The 25,473-nt window shown below is 44.6% G+C and overlaps 1 long non-coding RNA gene and 1 pseudogene across 3 annotated transcripts; both read left to right on the top strand.

The window, feature by feature from the left end:
* The first annotated feature begins 1,951 nt into the window (after window positions 1-1,951).
* Window positions 1,952-10,866, top strand: LOC133499600 (uncharacterized). 3 transcript variants are annotated; one of them, XR_009794706.1, is made up of 3 exons: window positions 1,952-2,076; window positions 4,842-4,981; window positions 10,022-10,866. It is a non-coding gene; the product is annotated as an uncharacterized LOC133499600 (long non-coding RNA). The 3 variants fall into 3 exon arrangements; XR_009794705.1 differs by having other exon boundaries at window positions 4,842-5,026; XR_009794704.1 differs by lacking the exon at window positions 10,022-10,866 and adding an exon at window positions 5,701-6,256 and having other exon boundaries at window positions 4,842-5,026.
* A 9,873-nt stretch (window positions 10,867-20,739) lies between these two features.
* LOC133499602 (uncharacterized protein K02A2.6-like) lies at window positions 20,740-23,227 on the top strand (annotated as a pseudogene).
* Window positions 23,228-25,473: the final 2,246 nt, after the last annotated feature.

The raw sequence follows: 25,473 nt of genomic DNA, 5'->3' as shown, positions 1-25,473 counted from the left end.
GCTACACAAACGACTGCTCCAACTCCCAGAGACAAAAAAAAAAAAAAAAAAAAAAAATGCTGTTTACATACAACTGATTCTTAGTAGCCAATAATGATCAATTCCTCATAAAGCTCACCCGAGAGGTTTGGGTCAAAAGTTGTTGAAAAAAAAATGTAAAATTTAAACCATAAATGAAAAAAGTTGAAATATAAGCGGAAAAAAATATATATATCTATATACATATATATAGGCGGCATGTTGGATCAGGTGGAAAGTGTGTTGGCCTCACAGTAATGGGGTCCCGGGTTTAATCCCAGACCCACCTGTGTGGAGTTTGCGTATTCTCCCTGTGCCTGTGTGAGGTTTCTCTGGGCCCTCCAGTAAATGCTACTGGCTTCTTGTGTGTGCATAAGAGAGCACACAGGTTTCTGTAGCAATGAGCGTTTATTGGAGTCCAAAGACATGTAACACAGCGAGACGGTATCATGGACTGCCCAGGTAAAAGCATAGAACAACCTCATAGATAACACAGATAAGGAATCAAACCATAACACCTAGGAGAGGTGAGACAAGCAATCTACACCCCCTTCCTTTGGCTTGCATCCATGAACATAAACAAAAAGCACTAGCTAAGCACTTCAAACATTCCTTATATAACTAACGCTTTAGCAGTAGCTCTCGTAGTAACCTCTGAAATGAAAATAATCCCTCATACATGAAGACAAACAACATATCTTCAGCATCATGAAGTCTGGATGAATTATAAGAAAATGAACATAGATGATGTGATGAATCAATTACCACTAGGTAATCAAACAAATATTCATTTTAACCATTTAACACAATACACAGAGATTTTTTTTTTCATCTGTATTAAGGATTCGGTCTGCAGATACAACTTGAGCGTGTTATGTAGTGTGGATTGCTTCTGTTCTTTTTGGGCGAGTGTGTAGTGCATGCTGTCAATGTGGGGCTGTTAACAGTCTGGTGACTGGTGTGTAAATCCTGATCGTTTATCTGGAGCTGTGGTGGTTGCTCCGCCACAGGAAAAATGTGTCGGCGGTTCCTCTTGTAAATTGTCCCATTTGACTGGATGATGTAGGAGCGGGGCTCCTTGATTTTCTCCTTGATAACACCCAGCTGATTGAAACCCTTGGGTGTTTGCATGCGAACCACCTGTCCTTCTGTTAAAGGCTGCAGTGGATGACTTGACTTGTCATGATGGTGTTTCAAAGTGAGCCTTGTGTTGAAGAGCTGGGCACTGACCTGCTGGCTGCATTTTGGTGTTGGTTCTAGCGGTTTGGTGTAGACAGGAACGGCAATGCGTGTTTGACGCGACATGAGGCGTTCTGCAGGTGAACCTAATGTTGGATCTTGAGGGACGTTCCTGAGATTCAAGATGCTTAGGAAGACATTTGATCCATGTCTGTGAGACTTTTCCATCACGGCTTTGGCACTGTGCACTGATCTCCCTGCGAGGCCGTTGGATTTTGGAGAATTCAGGACTACTGGTAGTGTGGATGAAATCCCATTATTTGGCGAAATCTTTGAAGCGCTGACTGGTGTGCTGTCTGGCATGATCAGAGATGAGGACATGTGGCGTGCCATGGACAGAAAAGTGTCTCTTTTGTTTGGTTATCACAATTGCTGATGTTTGCTGGTGGAGAAGGTCGATTTCAAACCAGCCAGAGTATGAATCCACAAGTACCTGATAGTCATTGCCATGCCATGCTGGTGTTGGAGAAATCACTGTAACGAATGAAAGCATTACAATGTAAATGTAACACTTAATTTTAAGTGTTGGAGTCATTGATACTTTAGAACTGAGGATCGATGAAGACCATAAAACCTTCTCAGGTAATGTGCTTCCATTGCCTCCATGTGCTTGATTGCATTTGCTGTTGTAAGTTAACAAATAAAATTGGCGCCTTCTAGTGGTGGAGTTTGGTACATAATATAGTCTTGGTTCAAAACAGGAAGTATAAAAAAAGAACGAAAAAAATCAGGTTAGTTATCTGCGATTTTTGCAAGACTTCTGATCTCCTTTCCATCTATTTTAATCAACAAACACCCTAGTTTTACGTGGCATTGTCTGTAAGTATCTTTCCGGGATCTTTGTGTTAAATATTACTGTTCAATATACCAAAGTATTTTGTAATTATTTCATATTTTAACCACATATTGCTGTTTTGTTAAAAAGAGATGTGCATTTATGATTAAGCAAGCATTGAGATTACATGTTATACTATTAAGCAAAAATGACTCATTTGACCGTTATAATTTGACTTTATTGAAATGTATGTGGTGGCATGGTGACGCAGCTGGTAAGCGTTGGCCCCACAGTTTTGAGTTCCCGGGTTGAAGTTCAGCCCTCCCTGTGTCCAATTTGCATGTTCTCCCCATAATAGCGTGTGGGTAACATAGATAAGGGATCAAACCATAACACCTAGGGAAGTGAGACAACCAATAATCTACAACTCCGGTTTCCTCCCACATCCCAAAAACATGCAACATTAATTGGACACTCTAAATTGTCCCTAAGTGTGATTATGAGTGACTGTTGTTTGATCAGATGCACCACCTTTGTTTACATCAGAAACTCCAAAATAAACTGCTTGTCAATATTAAATTGCAACTCACAAATTTAGATTATTTCAATCCACACTTGAGAGGACACCTACTGGAAAATTCCAGATGTTTTGGTTGTTCATTTTGGTTGTGGAACATTAGGTCTATTTCATTGTAGACTTTATATACCTCTAAAATATGCATCTTTAGGGTACATTCTGGAATCTCTCTCTCTCTTGCTTGGTCAGACAGAAACACACACCCACACACACCCACACACACACACACACACACACCACACACACACAACACACACACACACACACACACACACACAAAATTATCCAGCTCGGATAATTTTGGCGCGAGTTTCGTAAATCTGAAAAAAATGCCTATGTCTCGTTTGGAAAACAAACTCTTCAATTCTTCTGACACACCTATGGCACATCTCACCGCTGTTCTGCTGACCTCATACATGTCCTGTACTATTCTAACATATTTCTCCGCCACACTAGACTTGCGGATGCAGTACCAGAGTTCCTCTCTTGGTGCTACTTGGTCATAGGCTTTCTCTAGGTCTACAAAGACACAATGCAGCCCCTTCTGGCATTCCCTGTAATTTTCCACGAGCATCCTCAAGGCATATAATTAATCTGTGGTACTCTTTCTAGGCATGAAACCATACTGTTGCTCGCAGATACTTACTTTGGTCCTGAGTCTAGCCTCCACTATTCTTTCAAATAACTTCATTGTGTGGCTCATAATCTTTATTCCTCTATAGTTTCCACAGCTCTGAACATCGCCTTTGTTCTTAAAAGTTGGGACAAGTACACTTTCCTCCATTCTTGTGGTATCTTCCCTCCTGCTAGTATTGTATTGAATAAGTTGGTCAAAAACTCCACAGCCACCTCTCCAAATTGCTTCAATACCTCCACCGGTATTTCATCAGGACCAACTGCCTTTCCATTTTTCATCCTGTTAAGTGCCTTTCTAACTTCCCCCTCCCTAATCATTGCCACTTCCTGGTCATTCACGCTTCCTCTCCTACTCTCTCTTCTCTCTCATTTTCTTCATTCATCAACTTCTCAAGTACCCTTTCCTTCTACTTCGCACACTACTGGCATAGTCAACATATTTCCATCGCTATCCTTAATCACCTTTACTTGCTGCACATTCTTCCCATCTCTATTCTTCTGTCTGACCAACCAGTATTTCCATAGGGTCTACCATTATTATAGCGAGTTGACCATTATTATTACCATTGGAGCCATGTTACTCTTTTTGTACTATCTGCCTGTTCAGCCTACTGTGCTTTTTAACAAGTACAAACAAAATAGTAAAAGACCATGTCTTGGAAATGAATTTGCCTGCATTTACAAAGATTTTATTCATCATTTGTTATCTTTCTCAATATTTCAAGATAACGTGACATATGTCAGCTATATCTGAATTTGTGTATTCATATTTTTTATTGTTTTACTTTATTTGATGTTCATGGTAGTTTAACTTATTCACGATTTACTCAGTCCTTGTAGTGTTTCCACTGACTACTTTGTTACTCTTTTGGAGTAATAACTAAGTACTGTAAATTGTTTATTACTGTTTTTCTTTTCTTACTCTTTCTTCACTATTTGGAGGACTACTTTTTATTTTTCCTTGAGTCAAATTATTCTTAGAAGTACGCATTGAGAAACAATATTTGGCTACTCTTACCACCTCTCCTGATTCACACAGGGGCATGTGGCTTTGGATGGTTATTTTACTTTATAAACAAAATTATGGAAGTACATATGTCCCATCAGGATTTGAATTAAAAATGCCACTGAAAATTTGATGTTGTAAAATTCAATTTGTTATTTCAAAGTGATCAAATTTCTAATAGCTGTATTTCAGGTTAACTTTTCAATGGTAACAAATTCGCCATATTAAAAAAAATTCAACCTTTAAAATTCAAACGCAATATTTTCAGTCTCCTGAGATTCAACTGGCTACAATTTGCTATCTGAAATTCAACTAGCAGTTACGCTTTCTTAGTCACATGATGTCACATAGGAAAGCGTAACTGGATTGGCTGGGTGTTAGACGGTGAGTATCAGACAGCGAATTATAGCCAGTTTCAATGGCATTTTTAATTCAAATCTTGGTGGCACATATTTACCATACAAAATCACTATTTTAAAGAGTATGTAAAGTCTTCAATGCAACTTTTGCATATATTATACAGTATTTTTTATGCTGAATTCAAATCTGAAATTAGTGAGGAAGGAAACATTTTTATTTTTTGATTATAGGGAAAAGTTTATCAGGCATTGCTGGATTCCCCGGAAATACACGAACACACTGCGGAAAAACCCGAGAGCGAACATGACGTCAAAAGATGACATCATGGCGGCCATTGGACTCTATTGTAAGAACGACGATGAATTTTCCGGTAATTCAAGCAATGAACATGATTCTGAAGGATCCCAAGAAGACGGTAAGGAATACGAGCTTATTAAAGGCGTTAAAGGTTATCAATTTGAGCCAGTTAGATACACACGTTCAAATGCAGACGAAACAGCTGGCAATGAAGGTGCCGAGCAAGCACTCAGACCCAGGGAGGAGGGCATGCCTGGTGTTGGAAACACTGACTGGTTGTTTTATTTAGCCATAAACTGATAAATAGTAATGGCTTTAATATCCTGAATGTATATATGAAGTTTTTGGTCTCGTTTAAAATTATGCAAACGGTGTGTATTTAGTCTAAATTTGTATATTTTCAAAAATAAGGATTTTAATGAACAAAATCCATTTAAAAAGTTGCCATGTTAATATGAGAGCAATTGCTGGTCATAACTTGCTTCACCATAAATATAATTTCACGTGTTAAACCAATGCCATAACCAGACAGTACCCAGACATGTTCATACTAATTTAGTCACAATTTTCCCAACATGTCATGAGCAAAACTGCTTACCTTTATACTCAAAGCTGTAAACCGCTATCTTTTTATCTTATCTTTATCTTATCTTTTTATTTGGGCACTAAATGCTTGAAATAGAAATGTAAATGGAGTTGATGGTTCTGTGTACTGGACTGATATGGGTCTTTGAGCTGTAGAGGTTTGTGAATGTGAACAGATTTTTATTTATTATTTTTCATTATATCCAGGTGTGCATGTAAATTCTGCATACACATACAAACAACAGAAGAGAGTTTTTGTTACCATGAGAGTCAACAATTTCACCAGAAAATGGCAGATTATCCAGACCATCTGCTACAGTCCACCCAGGATTTATTGCATTGGTATTTGAGATTGTCTATTTCCAATTCAGGCAACAATATCGGGAGTGAATGGATTTTCTATAACACGAGTCTGAGCTATTTTAAAACTTATTAATATCAATATTTCTCTAAATGAGCCCTGCTTTTTTCAATTTACATTCAGAATTTTTTTTTAAAAGAATTGTTTACATTATTATTGTTCCTGCTAAAAGCAGAATTTGTCCAATTAATGCTTGTTCAAATTAAAGTCCCATTCTGGGAAATTGTCATACGTGTATATTTTCTTATCTATTATTTATTATTTTTTTAAATTGTCTACATCCTGAATTTTTTTTTGTCTTTGTGTAAATGTTGATGTATGTTTGTTTATGAAGTAAAAATACACCACAGAACTAAAATCATCACATTTGTATTGGTTTACAAATTATTTTTGATAAATTGAAACAATTCTCCTAATCTGTTAGTGACTAGTATGTAACACTGCTTGTTTTAATGCTTTGTAGTATGTAGTAAAATAAATAACCCTGCACAAATAAACAAATAAATAAAAGGTTTGTATCCATCTATCCATTTTCTTAGCTGCTTATACTCACAAGGGTCGTGGGAGTGCTGGAGCCTATCCCAGCTGTCAAGAAGCAAGAGGAAGTGTACACCCTGAACTGGTTGCCAGTCAATCGCAGAGCACATAGAGACAAAAAGTGCACTCACAATCAAACCTAGGGGCATCTTAGAGTGTCCAATTAATGTTGTATGTTTTTGGGATGTGGGATTTCTCTGGGTGGCCGGAGAAAACCCCCACAGGCACGGGGAGAAAATGCAATCGCCACACGGGGAGGGCTGGGAGTGAACTCAGCACTGTGAGGACAATGCTTTCCAGCTGCTCCACTGTGCCACCATTTGTACACAATATTGTACTGTTTTCCTAGTTGAGAATGGTCAAACAATTTGAGGTCATGAAATATTTCTCGCTAAGAAGGACATATGCTGCTTTCATTCAACCATGTCAACAGTATTCAAAGTTTTGGGGAAATAAAAGATGATTAGCATACCTCCGCAACTTGTCTTTTAACAAAAGCTCTTCCCAGTTTGAGTTTTTGAGTTTCTGAGTCTGTCAAACTGTGTCCAGGTTCAGCGGCTGATCCAAGTTCGCATTTGGTCCCTTTAGCAAGACCGATCTATTCAGGTGTCGGAACTGGCTGTATGGTAGACACAATGATCCAGGTTTGACATTGGCATTATTAGCACAGCTAAAGAAACAGAAAGGTGGGCACCGGTAAACAGACCAGTGTATCATCATAACCTGGTTTCCATTTTATTCTCTCAACAAAGAGGAACAGAAGAGTTCTTTTACAGAAATGGAGAACTTGGTTTAGAGAAGATAAAAATTTCTATATACTAGATCAAGCACGTCTCCATTGGTGTTAATGAAAGTGGATATATAGAAGAAAAAATTAAATACAATGTCTTGACAAGTGTCTATAAGTGGCCTGGCTGTTTCTATTTTCCATTTTTATTCACATTAATATTACAAACCATTGGCAACAAATAAATATGGCAATGCTGAGTATTTATTTGTCTGGCCTTATATGTTAATGACCACTTTCATTTCTTGATTGTGTCAGAAGACCAAAAAGCAACCAGCCTACAATAAACTGTCAACAGGCCAAATTGTCCACCATCAAATGCAATGAGCTATAGAGGTGTTGAACTAAAAGTAATTATAGTCGCACCCTTATATGCCTTAAGAGTGCACCAGTGACCCTCTTGTACACCCTCCTCTACTCATGTACCCCTTGTTCTCCTTGACTGGATCGCTGGCTGGCAAGTGAAAGGACTGACAGATGAGGCCTGTTCTCGAGTTAGTATCATGTCACAGGGGAATGAAGGCTCCCAGTGGCATCAGCCATCATCGTGCCAGTTCCAGGTCTAATGAGGGAGAAGACTGCCTCGACATTCACTCCCCCGTGTCAGGGATTGTCCGACAAATCAGCGGTGCATCACAGCCCCCCCCCCCCCCCAAATGATATGTTGACAAATGCAGATATTTCACTTTTAATTGACACTAACAGACAGAGATGATCCGGCTGGGAAGGCTTCTGAGGAGAAAAGATAAAGACAGGATGGGTGGGTGGAACGTTAAAGGAGGGGGGGGAGAGAGAGAGAGAGAGAGAGAGCTTGTGGGGAACAAAATGATGTAACAGAATGCTTCTGGAATAGGCTTTGGAAGAGTTGTATATTTATGCAGGATGTCATTTTGTATGTTACAGTTGGAGAAAGTGGTATTTGAGATGAGCAGTGCACTCTTGAAATTTGTCAGCACTGATACACGTGCCATTAGACAGCAGCCTAATCCCTGACGACACTGCATTGCATTTAGCCAGGTGCCCTTTGTAAGGAACTCTCTGTACTCGACTTGACACCGCCCGAATGTTGAATACCTGATATTCCGTTTTATGGATTTCTCCAATTATATTCTAGCACCTCTAAAGTGCTCGGGATATGTTACCATTGTAGAGCATTTCTGCTGATAGTACAACACTGCTAATTTTTCTTTTGTGCAGACAATTATAGTTAAACTTCATGTGCAAAAGATGACCCCACATGTATGCTGGAAATTGTTGGAATAATCAAAACGGGAACCTTTTAACTTGATAAAAATGTATACACATGGCAAAAGAACATGGTAAATTTTTGTCGTTTAATTTTTCATTAAAAAAGAACAACCTCTTGTGTAACATCACAAATTTATTTACAGGTGCACTCTCAATTATTCAATTGCCATAGCAACTTACAGTATTTGCAAAAGTAACATGTCCAACAAAACAAAAACCATTTCATAAGCATGACACAACCATCCATCCATCCATCCATTTTCTGAGTCGCTTATACTCACATGTGTCGTGGGGGTGCTGAACCCAATCCCAGCTGTCATCAAGCAGAATGCAGGGTACACCCTAAACTGGTTACCAGCCAATCGCAGGGCACATGGAGAAAGAGAAAAGTCCCACTCATAATCACGCCAAACGGCAATTTGGAATCATCAATAAATGCCTGTTTTTGAAAATTGTGGAAGGAAACCGGAGTGCCTGAAGAAAACCCACACAGGCACGGTCAGAACATGCAAACTCCACACAGGCGGGGTTGTGACTTGAACCCCGGTCCTCAGAACTGTGAGTCCAACGCTCTACAGCTGCCCCACTGTACTGCCCACTATATGACTAACAATGAGAATACATAATAATTACATTTTTCCAAATAAGTATAGTTCATAATTATTATGAGTACTGTTGAGTGCAACAAAACTGCTGCCATTGTACCATATTTTTTCCGTTGCAAATGTCATTATCTGAGAGAAAGATTCAATGATACTTTATTTATTAGAAAAAGAAGGTATGAGCTGTGCAATCTGCTCAGGTGGTTGGCAGAGTGACAGTTTATAAACCCTCAGATAATGTACTTTAAATACTACAAACACACTGAAGTATATATTAAATAACACTTTTAAAGAACTGTTACAGGTTACTGCCACCCAGTCGCCAGGCACACACAGGAAAAACAAACATTCACACTCACAATGACACCTTATGGCAACTTAGTCTCCAATTAATGCATTTAATGCATTCGTTCATTATTTATTTATTTATTTATTTCATTAATGATTGGGATTGGGATGTGTGAGGAAAGCCCAAGCAGGCATGGGAGGAACATGCAAACTCCACACCTGATTTGAACCCCGGTGGCAGTCAGTGAAGGGCGAGGAAGGCAAGGAAAAGCGTGGAGGACCAGAGTGCATGGAAGCAGGGACACAAGACACAAGTAGAATCTCGAGAAGGTATTTATTTTCCAGGAGAAACAACTTAATGTAACAACCAAAATACTCAAAGTATAAAGAATAACTTACATAAACCAAACCTAGAAACTTAACAGCACTGAGAAATCATGGCATGGACGGAAATAACTTCAATAACGCAACAAGCAAAGCAGCAAATGATAAGGACAATGGACCGACAAGAACTGAAAAATGAAAAATGAGCTCATGAGACATGGAACACAGGAAAACACCAAATTGACACAACCCACCCAAAACTGACAACATGACACCCGGACCTCAGAATTGTGAGGCAGATACTTTAACCAGTAACCACCCTGCCACCGGCAGTCATATTTGTTCCTCAAAATCACATCTATTTTCTTTTGTCTTTCTAAGCTGCAGTTCCTGAGAGTCACCAACAGAGAACAGCCTCAGGGTACCTCCTATCGCCAGAGGCCAATGTTTATCAAACGTTGTAATTTGCTCATCCATCCATCCATTTTCTGAGCCACCTTGTTCCTCTGAACTGTGAGGCCAACACTCTACAGCTGCGCTGCCATGCTGCCGAACTTCCTCATCGCAACGATTAAATTACTCACTATTTTAGCTTGCATTTGCTCATGAATAAAGCTGGCACTTGGATGTATCTCCTACTGCTCTCTCTTCTGTCATTCTCAGACCATCTGAAACTGATACAGCACATGTGAAAGCCATCAGTTAAAGGTCAGAAGAGAAACACTGTTTGATATCTTACTGTCGACAACATTGTTTGAGTCTGAACTGGACTGCTGAGCAAGTGATCCGGGCAGTTAAAAATGAAGCCATATTGTGAGATTCCTTTTAAGATGCATCTTCTCACCTTTTTCTTTGACTGGAAGAAATTAAGTATTTTAAGATGGTGAGGTTTCTCTCCTGTGGGGTTGGGTTCAAGCACTTGACTGGTTTGGGGTGCTTCCTCATAAATATAGGTTTGCAGTTCTTACAGAGGAAAACAATATTTATCATACTGATTAATTACTGGTTATTGTGAGAACCTGCGTATGAATATGTGAAGTGAATGTTAATGTGTATGTACCCTTGGGTAGGAGTGATAGAGGAAGACAAAAGAAAAGGAAAAAGAAGAAAGAAAGGAAGATTAAAGTAATTAGACCTACAGGTGAGGTTGCCTCTGCCAAGGAAAGAAAACACGCACACACACGCAGAGACACACATACAGACACACGTGCGAGCAAACATATATCTAGGCCACAAAATGGCATTCAGTCGGTTACTCGGTAATATGTTATCATGTTAGTGTTACCAATTATCCAACATGGTGAATATGAAGGGTGCAAGAATATTACATTTCTAGGGATCATAATTGATACGAGGATTAACACAAGGCCACATAAAAAACATTCAAATGGCATACTGTATATAAAAAATTACAATCATTTAAGAAGTCAGCCCATACCACACTCCTTAGTCTTTATTGTTTCCTAAACCCATTATATTCTATTAAGGGATTGGGAAACAACTACAAGAAATCATTAAAGTCATTAATCTCCTTAAAAAAAAAGTTGGGCTCTAACATTTTGCGTAATAAACCGTGGGCATTGTAAGGTACAATGAGCACATGACTTAGCTTTAGGCAGTGTGTGACCATGTCCTTCCACTCGTTAGCTCATTTTCGAGTTACATTTGTCTCAAAAGAGACTTGAGAGCAGACACCGCCTGAGTCAAATTTCAGGAAGACCGCAGCGTCAACAGTAGAGTAACTTTATACGGTGTCCAAATTTTGTCACCTTCTAAACATCACATGGATATGGATATTGGCTGACATATATATATATGTATCGCTAATGTACTTACATTTAAAACGAGGTAGATACGTGTCAATACTAAACAATTGAACACGTATGTACTTACTTGCTACCAAAGCCAATTGAATGCTGCACCGGGTTTTCAAACCAGTCCTCCGTGAAATGCTTGGAACATATTACTTTCCACTTTGATTTGTAAATCCAATGCGCCCACTTTGTCTTCACAAACCTGGTCCATAACCTGCCAAACTATTCATCTTTCAGCCATTCATGTAAGCTGACTGTCAACGTTTTATGCAGAACAGCCGTATGCAACACACTTCCTCATTATCGTTGCTACCTTTTTCACTCTCTGGCTAAATGTTGTCTTGGTGTAACGTCACCTTCTGGAGAGTACCGAAACATGCCGAATGTAAGTGACATTTCGAACAAAATCTTGAGACTGACTTTGATGCGAATTTAATTTCTGTTGTGTTGAGAATTAAAAAAAAAAATATGACATTTTACCTACATTTGCTTATTAGACAAAATAAAATAAATTTCCTCTGGATTTGCACTTTAACATGTTTCTTAGTGAGGCGAATGAATTCTACCACATTGCCGTGGAAGTGCCAAATATTAGGCCAGATTTGTATCACCCTCAAAAGATTAAAAGCTGAGGTGACCATATTTAAAACCTTTTTTTATATTATTTTGTTTGAATTAATAGTTTAAAAAATAAAAATAATTTAAAAAATATATTGTTTCCAGTAAGTCATCGTGTCATCGGTTTTACGGCCACATTTCTTGGAGACTCAGGTGAAGAGAGGGGCGGCGCTGTCAACTGATCACCAACTGGTGGTGAGTTGGCTCCAATGGTGGGGGAAGATGCCAGTCTGACGTGGTAAGCCCAGACGTACTGTGAGGGTCTGCTGGCAGACTCCCTTGTCAGAATGAATATCAATCCTGCTCCCGAAAGAACTTTGCTCATGTTCTGTAGAAGGCGGGGGACATTAAGTCCGAGTGGACGCTGTTCCGCCCCTCCAATGCTGAGGTGGTTGATTGGAGCTGTGGCCGTAAGGTGGTCAGTGCCTGTTGTGTATATATAGTGTGCATGGGGCACAACTGACTTCAACTCGGACATTGTGAGTCAGTGGGTAGAATACTTCAAATGCCTCATCAATTCCACCGACACTCCTTCCCATGAAGAAGCAGAGTGGGGGTTCTCCGAGGTGGACTATTATATCTCTGGGGTTGAGGCCACCGAGGTGGTTATGAAGCTCCTTGGTGGCAGGGCCCTCGGGTGGATGAGATTCGCCCGTAAGTCCTGAAGGCTCTGATGTTGTGGGGCTGTGCTGGTTGACACACCTAACCAACATCGCTGGGACATCTTTTTAAGAAGTGGGACCGGAGAGTGTGTTCCTACTACAGGGGCATCGCACTCCTCACCCACCCTGGATTCAGGAGGAGCAATGAGGTTTTCATCCTGGCCGTGGAACGGTGGACCAGCTCTAAACCATTGGCAGGATCCTCTAGGGTGCATGGGAGTTTGCCCAATCAGTGTGAATGTGTTTTGTGGACTTGGAGAAGGCATTAGACCATGAACCCTGGGGAGTCCTCTGCGAGGTTCTTTGGGAGTATGGAGTACCAAACACTTTGATATGGGCTGTTCGGTCCCTGTATGACCGGTGTCAGAGTTTGTTTTGCATTGCCGGCAAGAAGTCGGACTCATTTCCAGTGAGAGTTGGACTTCGCTAAGGCTGTCCTTTGTCACCATTTTTGTGGACAGAATTTCTAGGCACTGCCGAGGCATAAAGGGTGTCCGGTTTGGTGGCCTCAGCATTGCATCTCTGCTCTTTTTAGATGATGTGGTTCTGTTGGGTTCATCAAGGCGTCATTTCCAACACTCATTGGAGCGATTTGCAGCTGAGTGTGAAGCAGCTGGGATGCTAATCAACACCTCCAAATCTGAGACCATGGTCCTGCCCCAAGTGGAGGGGTTCAAGTATCTTGGGCCAAGTAAATAAGTGAGCAAAGAATGGAGCGGGAGATCAACAGGCGGATTGGTGCAGCATCTGCAGTGATGCAGACTTTGTATCGGACCTTTGTGGTAAAGAGGGAGCTAAGTTGAAAGGCGAAGCTCTCAATTTACCAGTTGATCTATGTTCCTACCCTCATCTATGGTCACGAACTGTGGGTCATGATCAAAGGAACGGGATCCTGGATACAAGCGTCCGAAATGAGTTTCCTCCACAGGGTGTCTGGGCTCTCCCTTAGAGATTGGGTGAGAAGGTCAGTCATCTGGGAGGGGCTCAGTGTCGAGCCTCAGCTCCTCCGTATTGAGAAGAGTCAGATGTGGTGGCTGGGGCATCTGATCCGGATGGCTCTCAGACGCCTCCATGGGGAGGTGTTCCAGGAACTTCCCACTGGAAAGAGACCCCAGGGACGACCTAGGAAATGCTGGATAGACGATGTCCCTCAGCTGGCCTGGGAAAGCCTCAGGATCCCTCCGGAAGAGCTGGATCAAGTGACTGGTTTAGGGGAAGTCTGGGCATCCCTGCTAAAGCTGCTGCCCAGAGAAGCAGTATAAGATGGATGGATGTATGTGTTTATTAATTTTATCTTTATCTTAGTGTTCTGGGTTTTATTAATAAACTTATACATGGATTAAACCAAAGTTTAACATTAAAAGGCTTGAGTCCAGGGGTGTCACATCTGAAAATTATGGTAGTCCAAAATTAAAATATGGGACAAAGTCAGGGGAGGGTGAGTGGTTGGGGGGGGATTCAAAATTTATTGCAGATTGATTCTGTGTTCATGCTTTACCTTCTTGCCAAATATGTAATGTTAAACCTTGTCAGATGAAAACAAACTTAAATGAAACTGGAATAAGCAAACTTAAGAATTGGTAAAGACATGAGAAATTGAATGTGCCGTAAGACATACATGGTAGTAATAGATGAAATCTGTTTATTTGAAATCTAACATCTGTCACAAACAGATAATGTGCCTCCCACCTGTCTTGAAAGGCCCTCTTTTCCATCTTTTGTGGCGAGTTTTGGGAACGGGAAGTGTAAATTTTCCCACGGAGCCTGGTAACATTGTTGGAGATCACTGCAACAGAACCGGAGGAGCTACTTGTTTGTCTTGACTGATACACCACTGTACCAGCAAAGCATTTTGGGATTCGTAGTATTAAAGTTGTACGTGCTACGTACTGGTGGACTAGCTGTAAAACACATTTGATATGTTTTGGTGGGGTAAATATACAATGGAACCTTGGAGTTTGAACATAATTCATTCTTGTGAAATATTCAAGGCAATTTGTTCAACCTTTGAAACATTTTGTTCCATAGGAAATACATGAGTTTCATTCATTCCCAATCTCCAAATTGTAATTTCTCATTTTTATTCCGATGTATGTAAAAACATGTACACCCTGTATTTAAACAATAAAAATGTAATAAAACATAAAGCAATTTAATTGAGTGTCATTTCCTGTTTTGGTCACAGTGCGATGGCATTGGAGGGACTTGAGAGGGAAGGAGCAAGTGTTACGCCAAAGTCACCCTTCATGATATGACTGGAGAATTCAACAGTAGCTTCGCCATTTATTCTATCAGTTTGCCTTTGCTTTGTAATGCTAGTCACTCCTTTGGCAACATTAGCTGCCTTTTATTTCTCTTTAATTCTTCAGAATAGTTGAAATAAGTAAACTTTGCCATATGATACTAATTAGCAAAAGCCGTAACAAACACCCTTCCCATTTTCGTGTTTAGTTATTATCTCCTTCCTTGAGTCCACTGTGGTTCATGCAACTAAAGGAATATAAGAGTTTGAGCTTAAAGTAGTTCATTAGATGTTGCTGCATCCTGTGTATGAAAGTGTGAGACTGTAACGTGCTGAGCGTGTGACTGGTTGAACGAAACAGGATATTTGGTGCAAGAATGGAATGTTTTAGAACAAACGGTGCTAACTGCAAGGAGGATGCGGAGACGAGAGGACTCAGAGGCAGTTGGTGGAAAAACTAATGTCAGGAAACCACCACCAGGAGGAGCCAGCACACGATTCTGCAGGGGAGGAGTCGGGCCAACATCCGGCGGACCAAAGGAGACCAATGAGAGAGCGCCAAGGATACGTGGAGGAGACACAGAACCAATAGTGAATCAGTAGATTGTACTTTAAAATTGTTCTGGGAAACTCGGATGTAGAGAACGTCTGCTGGTGGCAACAGAGACGTACAGGGTTGTAATGAGAGGGACCCGAGACCCAGGTGTTTGTTGAAGGAATAAATCCACTCGTGTGTGAAAATGCCGGCTTCCCAATACCTTTCTATTGCAGAACGAGCGCGCGTATTGTTGGATGAGTGGCAGTTGGGTAAGGTCACAAATTGGAGTCAGATTACTAACTTAAGTTTATGATGATTTAGAAATAAAAATTCCAACAATCTATGATGACCCCGATGTGATGCAAGAGAGGTAAAAGAAGTCCGGGACTTCGAGAAAAACCACAAGAGTCTGGGACTCGGGTCAGGGACCCACGTCCACACCAGGTGACGACCTGACAAAGGAGCCACGTGTCCGATCGTCTTTCCTCTTGGGCCCACAGTGAAACAAGGTAAGCAGACTCCTTTTCAAATTCTGCACATTGGCAACGCTAAATTATAAGAGGAAGGAGGAGCGGAACGGCGTAAAAGTGTAATAGTGTGGACATTAGTAGGGTATAAAATCTGGGATTTACCTACTAGAATAGTTTGGAACTATTCGTGGTTACGATACGGTTTAAAATCTGGGATTTACGTATCAGTGTGGAAGCGGTGTGAGTGTGAGTGTGAAAACTAACATTGTTCTGCGTAAAAAGTGGTTGGGACACGCACGGGTGGATGTCAAGATGGGGAATGAGCGGAAGTGTGATAGGGGTCTCGGGTCCAGCACTTCAGACGAACGGACTGAAGTCTGGTCGGAGATTAATGGTCATTACGCAAAGATGGAATCACAGTTGATTAGTGGAATAGAAAGTAAGAAAATTAAGAAGGAAAAAGAACGGAGTCAGAAGTTGTTTCTGAAGAAAGAGGATGAAGTGATTGAAAAAGTGGAAGAAAAGACGGAATGTCTGAGAGGCATTTATCCACAGTTGTCGGACTCGCGACAGTATGTGTTTGCGCCGCCACCGTATCCGACGGCGCCAGTCATGGCCCCCGTAGTCACCTTGGGGGGCAGAATGGTTTTAGATGTAAAAGATGAAGGTTCACGGATGGCGCCAGCGTCCATATAGTTGATTGAACAGGCTGTGAATGAGAGAAAGAGAGTGTGCGGAGAACAGCAGGGGGAGTGTGGAGTCGCCCGTGCTGGCGCCAGGGGCGGAGCTTACAGGAGACGGGGGCACCACTAGTGCAAGGAGTAAGAGGACTCGAAGCTGATGAAGAAGGAGGCATTGCGGAAGTTGTTTGAAGGACATAGTGTGCAGAGTGAGGAAAGAGAGATTTTAGAGGAAGTGATGACAGGGACACAGAAACATGGGCAGGCAATGCCCAGCAACGCTGATCACCGCGAGGAGGAAGTGGAAAGTGATGAGGAAGACGAGGTGGTGTTACTTGAACAGCGGCAGATGCTCAGAGCGTTGAGTGAAGGAGAGAGGCTGGGCGATAGTGAGGAGAGCATGTCCAGGGCGGAGCGAGGCTATAATACGTGTAGTAAAGGGAAAATGATGGCACAGCAGGAGCAGCCTCAAACAATGGCACCCCTAGTGGTGACTCATGCTGGCCGTCACTATGAGCCTTTGGTGCTTCGGGATGTGGCTGCATTGGTGGAAAAATTGCCTCCCCTGCATAAAGGGGCACAAGCCTGGATTACTAAATTCTTAGCTGCCATGTCAGGACAGGGAGTAGCATTGGGGGATTTTAGACAAGCCATTTTGGGATCATGTTCCCTGATTCAATTACAGAATATTGAGGGGGCAGTTGGCACCCGCCAGCTGGGGAGAGAAACGCCCCTGGCTGAGATCTCGGAGGCGTTGTTTTGGGACCTGAGGTGGATGTGGTGCCAACAATTTTTAATTATGGAAAAGATGTGACTCCCGAGCAACATTATGCTCAGGCAATGGAGCTGTGGATTGAGACCACAAGTAAACACCCAGGCAGCTACCCTTAAGCTGAGATGATGTTCAGGACGGCGATGCTGAACGGCCTCCCAAATGAGGTGCAAGCGATTATGAGAATTGATCCGGATATTTTGGTCTGTCCGAAACCGAGATTTAAGAGGCATTTGATACACCATTGCCGCATCTACATGGAAAAAGCAAATAAAGATCAAAAGGAAACTGATGCTCTGGCGACTAGTTTGGTTAAACTACAGTTGGTAAAGTTGCATGGTGAGGCAAAACAAGAAAAGGTTAAACAAAAACAGATGTATCAAACTCCAGTGGGGGCTGGACGGGGCCGAGGCCAAGGGTTCCGTGGTGGATACAGAGGGCGTGGTTGTGGCGCCCCCCAAGGTCGGGGGCGGAATGGGTTCGCTCCAGGGACTTGCTTCAACTGCGGGTCCCCTGATCACTGGGCACGTTATTGTCATGGCAACCCACCACCACCAGGGGTGGAGCAGCAGAACCAGCAAGCAGGGCCACCACACCAAGGGGGACCGCAGCAGCCCTGCCCTTGGCCACAGCCGAATCCACGGGGTCAGTATTACCAAGCCGACCCGTGGTACGGCCCGGACGAATAGGGGGGCCTGGGAAAGCACTGGCCAGGCAGAGCCAATGCTTCAGTTGACAGTGGCGGACACTCTGGTCCAGATGTTGGTGGACACTGGAGCAACACATTCATCAATCAACATGCCACTGCCAAGTACAGCATTGTCGAGACGAGTTACAACGTTGGTCGGCTTCTCGGGACGTCCTCAGACTCTGCCCTTTACCCGGCCATTGAAAACGGAAATCACAAACACCGGACAGAAACTATATCATTCATATGTTCATGCAATGGACACACCCATCAATTTGATGGGCAGAGACATGTTGTCAGCATTGAGAGCCCAGATATTGGATGGCGAGAAGGGACTTACAGTGACATTTCCTGGCAGACAGGTTCTGGAATGCTCCCAGCCTGTGACACCTAGGGGTCAGTGGTTGATGGCACCACTCCCCACAGTACCTGAAACGGCACAGATCTACTGGGCTAGATTGAATCCTGAGACTCCACTTGGCGGAGGTGTCTACTCCACTTACCTCCTATGGAAACCGTGGATCCAGGCATTGGCACCCTACCACCCCCCAGTGGACCCATTGCATTGCACTCGATATTACGATCGGGATTCGGATGAAGTATATAGAGATGCGTTTGAAGAAATCGAGGGAGTTGATTGGACACTACAGTCACCATGCATCTTTGTAGGCCCAGAGGGAGTGGCAGCGAATGTGCAGTTGTCGCCAGAGCAAGAACAATGGTTCAAAATGGGTGAGGAAGGTCTGCCTCATGTAACACTGGCTGTGTCGCCAGGCCATGAGCTCCGCCAATTGGGGCCCATGGTGAAACGATTAACACAACAACATGACTGGTCCATTTGATGTTGGTTTTTGTCATACGGTTCAACCGATCCAATTCGAAGTTGATTGCTCCATTCAGGTCCGCCGTCCTCAATATCGATGGCCGAAGGAAGCAGACACAGGTATGGAGGACACAGTGGCAGGATTGTGGGATGCGGGGGTGTTGGAAACGTCGGCGTCCTCTTGGAACACACCTCTGAGGCCGGTCCAGAAGGCTGATGGGGTGACATGGAGGATGGCCCACGATTTGCAGCCAGTGAATGACATAACTATAACTCCAGTTTTGCCAGTTCCTGACCCCCATCGCATCCTGTCCTCCCTGGATCCTCAGAAACAGTGGTATACGGTAATTGATTTGGCGAATGCATATTTCTGTTTACCACTGGCTGAGTCAATACGACACGTGTTTGCATTTTCTTACAAAGGGGTGAAATTGCAGTACAAACGACTCCCACAGGGCTTCAAGAATTCGCCAGGAATCTTTAATCAGGTATTGAAGGACTTGTTATTTTCATGTGAACTACCCCAAGGCTCAGTGCTCCTGCAGTATGTGGACGATCTCCTCATTGCGGCCAAAACATCCAACCAGTGTGTGGAAGCCACACGAGCAGTGCTGGTCAAGCTCGCTGACCTGGGCTTCAAAGTGTCAAGGAAAAAGTTACAGTGCTGTCGCAAGTCTGTGGTTTTTCTGGGGCGTGTCATCACACCAGCCGGTTTGGCTATGTCCCCTAATCACCGCAGCTCCATCTTGCGACACCCACGTCCAGTAACAGTGCAGGACATGCTGTCTGTCTTGGGATTGTGTGGCTACAGCCGAGCCTACATCCCATGTTATGTGGATAAAACAGCAGGCCTGCGGGCCCTGGTCAAAAAACAAGGGGTCCGAAATTTGAAGGCCACATTGCAGTGGACCCCTGAGGATGATGCATTGTTTGTGTAACTAATTCAGGAATTGGCATCAGCAGCAGCTTTGGCTACCCCAGATTACAATAAGGTGTTTCATTTAGATGTAGCTATTAGTGAGAAAACAGTGAATGCGGCATTGTACCAAAGACATGGAACAAACAGGGCAGTTTTATTGTATTGTAGTGTGCCATTAGATGGAATTGAACAGAAACAAGCAGACTGCGTTAGGTACGCGGCGGGCCTGGCAAAGGTCCTACAGAGACCGGCACATGTGGTCATGGGGTATCCCGTCCAGGTGTTAACAGACCATGCGGTGTCAGCTTTTGTCGCATCGGCGGCATTTACGTTGACACCCCTAAAACAAACACGGATAATGAAGACATTGACGGCACCAAATGTTACGTATGTGCATGATGGTGTGAACATGGCTAATCACCTCCTGGAAGGGGCACATGAGTGTGCTCTGAAAGTACAGAAAGATCAAAAGGTCCATGAGGACTTGTATGCGGAACCATTGTAAGGTGGACGGGTTATGTTCACGGATGGGTGTTGTTGGCGTGCCAAGAATGGGACACTCCACGCGGCAGCGGCAGTGGTGGAGTGGAAAGGTTCTTTCTTCCTCCCGGTGACAGCACAGAAGTTGACAATAAAACCCTCTGCCCAGGCGGCTGAGGTGTTGGCTCTGGTGTTGGCCTTGGAACAGTGTCCAGGACAGCAATTAACTGTATATACTGATTCGGCATATGCAGCGTTGGCTTCCCTGATTGACCTAAAGGGGTGGCTCACAATGGCTGGCTAACACCGAAAGGCAAAGAAATTGCTCATAAAACTTTGATGGAGCGATTGTATGAAGCAATTAAGGGTCCCTACGAATTGGAAAGGTCCCGGGACACTCAAAGGCTAACACCATGGTGGCAAAAGGTAATGAGAGGGCGGATGCTCTCGCGAAAGAAGTGGCTGGGTACACCCCTCAGGACGAGATGATGTTAGCAACCACGGCTGTGGTCTGGGATGGGGAACCCCCGGATCTTCCAGTGGCACCCGAGGTTACACTGGAGGACATTATGGACGCACAAGGTAAGTCGTCGCCGGAACAAAAATCTATGTGGATCGCATCAAAGGCGGTCAGGCGATCGGATGGTCTTTGGGTGGGTCCCAGAGGCCAGCCGGTCCTCCCTGAAGGACGACTCATGACCTCGGTGTTGACTGAGGCCCATACAGTGGCACATGTGGGGCCTCAGGCAATGCTTCCAAAACTTCGTCAGTGGTGGCATCCAAAGTTGCAGGAGGTGGTCTGGCAGTTTGTGGCGGCTTGTGAATTATGTCAAACATTTAATGCACGACCGACATTGAAACCCAAGCCAGGGGCATTCTCCCCTGTGGCCTGGCCTGGAGCAGAAATTGTAATTGACTTCACGGACATGATTGACAGGGTCAACGGGAAGCGGTTCCTTCTGGTCATTGTGGATTCTTATTCACGCTGGCCGGAGGCATATCCGTGTGCAAAGGAAGACACCACGTCAGTCATTAAAGCTTTGGTGAATCATTATATTCTGACACATGGTTTTCCTGCTTTAATCAGATCTGATAATGGGACACATTTTAACAACAAAGCAATGGCTAAAGTGGAGGCGCTGTTGGGGCTGAAGCATCGCTTTGGGTGTGTGTACCACCCCCAGAGCCAAGGCAAAGTTGAAAGGTTTAACAGGAATTTGAAAGAAAAATTGGCTAAGATCATGGCTCAAACAAAAATGACTAGCCCTGTTGGTCGTCCGCCAAACTGTTCACAAAATAACAGGTTTTGCGCCATTTGAACTGTTAACTGGTCGCCTAATGGCAGGGCCTGCCTCCACTTTGATCCCGCCAGCTGACGTACCGACACCTGATTTATCACACGTTGCATACTGGAAGTACCTTCATTCACTTGTATCCAGTGTGTCTGCACAGGTCACAGACAAGGCGGTTGCAGATTCGTCATCAACATCACCAGAGTCGGACATCACTCCGTACGTCTACCTCCGGGTGCTTTCCCGGAAGTGGACTGAACCTCGCTGGTTAAGGACCGTTTAGGGTTCTGGCTAGAACTTCACACGCCGTCCAATTGGAAACTAAAGGACAAAAGTGATACCATTACTCACAGTTGCGCCCGGCCCCAGACTTTGTGCCTGCCAATGATGAGCTTAAAGTTGACCGCCCGGACGGGCAGGTCAAGAGAGGGAATGTGACGATGGCGAGAATTGGATCAAACTCGGACTCGAAAGTGTCTGAACAAAGACGACGACGATGCAAATGTTTAACTTTATTGACTATTTTGCTTGCTGGCTTGTGCTTTGTGTGGACTATGTTGGCGTTTGAACATATGGTGCGGGATGACAGAAGTGATGGAGCGAAAGGAGAATGAGTGATGGTGTATCATTCCTGTAATGGAACGGTATGGTATGAAGCAGAGCAAGATGGTGGTAAGACGCTGACACAGACACAACAACTACTGCTAAATCTGAAGTGTAAACAACTGACACAGGTGAACGCTTGGGTGACAATTTTCAACTGGATTCAACAATGGCTTGATTTGTTAGATAAATTGGACAATTATCAACCACGGTATGGAAAAGAAAAAGCCTATTTTTGACACCCAACTTGCGAAACAAAATTTCACCTGCCTAAAGTTAAATGGGACTGGCCCTGGGATTGGAAATATCCAGGAGTCATGGTGTAATGAAAATGTGTCTTTGACAGCAGGAATCCCTCTCGCTCGTCCTGATGTTTGGCTGTGGTGTGGAGTGAAAGTGTTGTATGATAGGCTTCCCACCAATGCCTCAGGTAAGTGCGCCCTAGTAATGCTGATCATTCCAATTAGTGTGACAGCATCAGATCTGACCAGAATGGATTGGGAAGGCGTTGGACAGTGGGGAAGAATCCCCTTCCTTGGGAGGAAGAAAAGGGACATGCAAGAATGGTTGAATGCAGGAGACCCCACGTACATAGATGCAATTGGAGTTCCGAGAGGGGTCCCTGATGAATACAAATTGGTGGATCAAGTGGCAGCAGGATGGGAGAGTATTTTCCTGTTCGTTACAGTAAACAAAAATGTGGACCGGATTAATTATGTCCACTATAATGTCTAACAATTGGCGAACTTCACCACCTCAGCACTCCAGGCAGTGCATGAGCAATTGGCTGCCACGTCTCTTATGGCATTCCAAAATAGAATGGGCTTAGATATGTTGTTAGATGAAAGAGGAGGAGTGTGTGGTATTTTTGGGGATCAGTGTTGTACTCTGATTCCCAACAATACGTCTCCTGATGGTCCCCTTACCAAGGCATTGGAGGGTCTGCGCACGCTAAGTAACAAAATGAAGGAGCACTCAGGTGTGGACACCAGTTGGTATTCTGACTGGTTAAACGTCTTTGGTAAATATAAAAGCTTGATTGCATCAGTACTGATTTATATCGCTGTGTTTGCTGCTATTATGGTGTTATGCAGATGTTGCTGTATTCCATGTATCAGATCATTAACTGTTAAGACAATTGAACGCACGTTGGGGCCACTCCCTCCGGGTGACCAGTACATGATGATCCCTCAGAAGGACCCCCAGGAGGCAGAGACAGCTGTGGCCCTCCGGGAGTCCGGGATGTGAGTGTCACGATGCGGGGGTCAAGGGTGGGTCCACGACGAAGCGGGAGGGGATCCAAGAGTGCTCCTCCGGGCCATATCCCTCCCAGTCCACCAGGTACTGGACCCCCCTTCCTCTGCGACGGGAACACAGCAACCGGCGCACAGTATACACCAACCCATCGTCGACCATGCGGGGGGGCGGGGGGGATTTGAGCGGAGGACCCAGCGACGACGTGCGATTCGGGCGAAGTCTGCTGACGTGCAACGTAGGGTGCACCCTCATCGACCTGGGCAGTTTCAACGAGACGGCGACCGGGTTAATAACTTTGGAAACCGGGAACGCGCTAACGAACCTGGGAGCAAGTTTGCGGGATTCCGTCCGCAGCGGGAGATCTTTGGTGGAGAGCCACACTCGCTGTCCCACTCTGAGCTCTGGTGCGGCCCTTCTCTTGCGGTCTGCTGCGGCCTTGTAGGCGCTGCTCATGCGCAGCAGTGTCCTCCGAGCTGCTTCCCAGGTCCGTTTGCAGCGACGCACCACGGCCAGGGCTGACGGAACTGCGGAGTCTGTGACCAGTGGAGGAAACAGGGACGGAGGGTAGCCATGCACGACATGGAGTGGAGCCATACCTGTTGAAGCGGAGGGTAGAGAATTGTGGGCATACTCCACCCACTTGATGTGCTGGCTCCACGTGCTCTGGTCCCTGGATGCCAGACATCGAAGACCGGTCTCTAATTCCTGGTTAATCCTCTCAGTCTGGCCATTAGACTCTGGGTGATGACCCGATGTCCGACTTGCTGAAGCGCCGATGAGGTTGCAGAACTCCTTCCAGAAACGGGCGCTGAATTGCGGACCCCTGTCCGAAACGATGTCCTGGGGTAGGCCGTGGTAACGGACGACCTCGTCTAATACCAACTGGGCTGTCTGCTTGGCCGACGGGATCTTCGGAAGCGGCACGAAGTGGAGCATCTTGGAAAAACGGTCCACTACGGACAGCACCACTGTGTTCCCTTGTGAAGGCGGCAGGCCGGTGACGAAGTCCAGCGCGATGTGTGACCACGGACGAAAGGGGATGGACAGGGGTTGCAACTCACCAACAGGCCGTAGGCGGGAAGTCTTATTGGCAGCACACACCGGGCAGGCGTTGACGAACTCCCTTACGTCCTTGCTGAGGTTAGGCCACCAGAACCTTTGTTCGACCACTGAACGTGTCTTCGCCATACCCGGGTGGCAGACCTTCTTGTTGGTATGGGCCTAGTTGATGACGTCTCACCGCAGAGATGGGATGACGAAAAGGCGGCCCGACGGACAATCCGCGGGTGGCGGTGTCTCTCCCAGGGCCTCCTTCACCCGCGACTCGATCGCCCAGGTGAAACCGGCCACAAAGCACCCCGCTGGCAGGATAGTAGCGGCGTCTGAATCCGAGCGCCCTCCCTCGTGGATCCGCGAGAGTGCATCCGGCTTGCCGTTTTTGGAGCCTGGGCGGAAAAACACCTTAAAGTGGAAGCGGGTGAAAAATAGGGCCCACCTGGCCTGACGGGCGTTCAACCTCTTCGCAGACTTCAGGTATTCAAGGTTCTTATTGTCCGTGAAGACAACGAACGGTACTTGCGAGCCCTCCAGCCAGTGCCGCCACTCCTCCAACGCGCTCTTGACCGCCAGCAGTTCCCTATCTCCCACGTCGTAGTTCCTCTCTGCCGGGGTCAACTTTCTAGACAGGAATGCGCACGGGTGGATCCTTCCATCCCTGGGACTCCTCTGCGACAAGACTGCTCCGATTCCTGAATTCGATGCATCCACCTCCACCACAAACTGGTTATCTGGATCCGGAATAATGAGAACGGGCGCAGTAGTGAAACTTGCCTTGAGCCTGCTGAAGGCCTCCTGGCAGGTCCCGGACCAGTCGAAGGGGGTATGTGGCGAGGTGAGCGAATGCAGAGGAGCGGCCACGGAACTGAAGTTCCTTATGAATTTCCTATAGAAATTGGCAAATCCCAAAAACCTCTGC

Source organism: Syngnathoides biaculeatus, chromosome 4 (assembly GCF_019802595.1).
Source record: "Syngnathoides biaculeatus isolate LvHL_M chromosome 4, ASM1980259v1, whole genome shotgun sequence".
Lineage (NCBI taxonomy): Eukaryota > Metazoa > Chordata > Actinopteri > Syngnathiformes > Syngnathidae > Syngnathoides > Syngnathoides biaculeatus.
The sequence above is the reverse complement of the archived record's forward strand: the minus strand, read 5'-3'. Positions and strand labels throughout refer to the sequence as shown.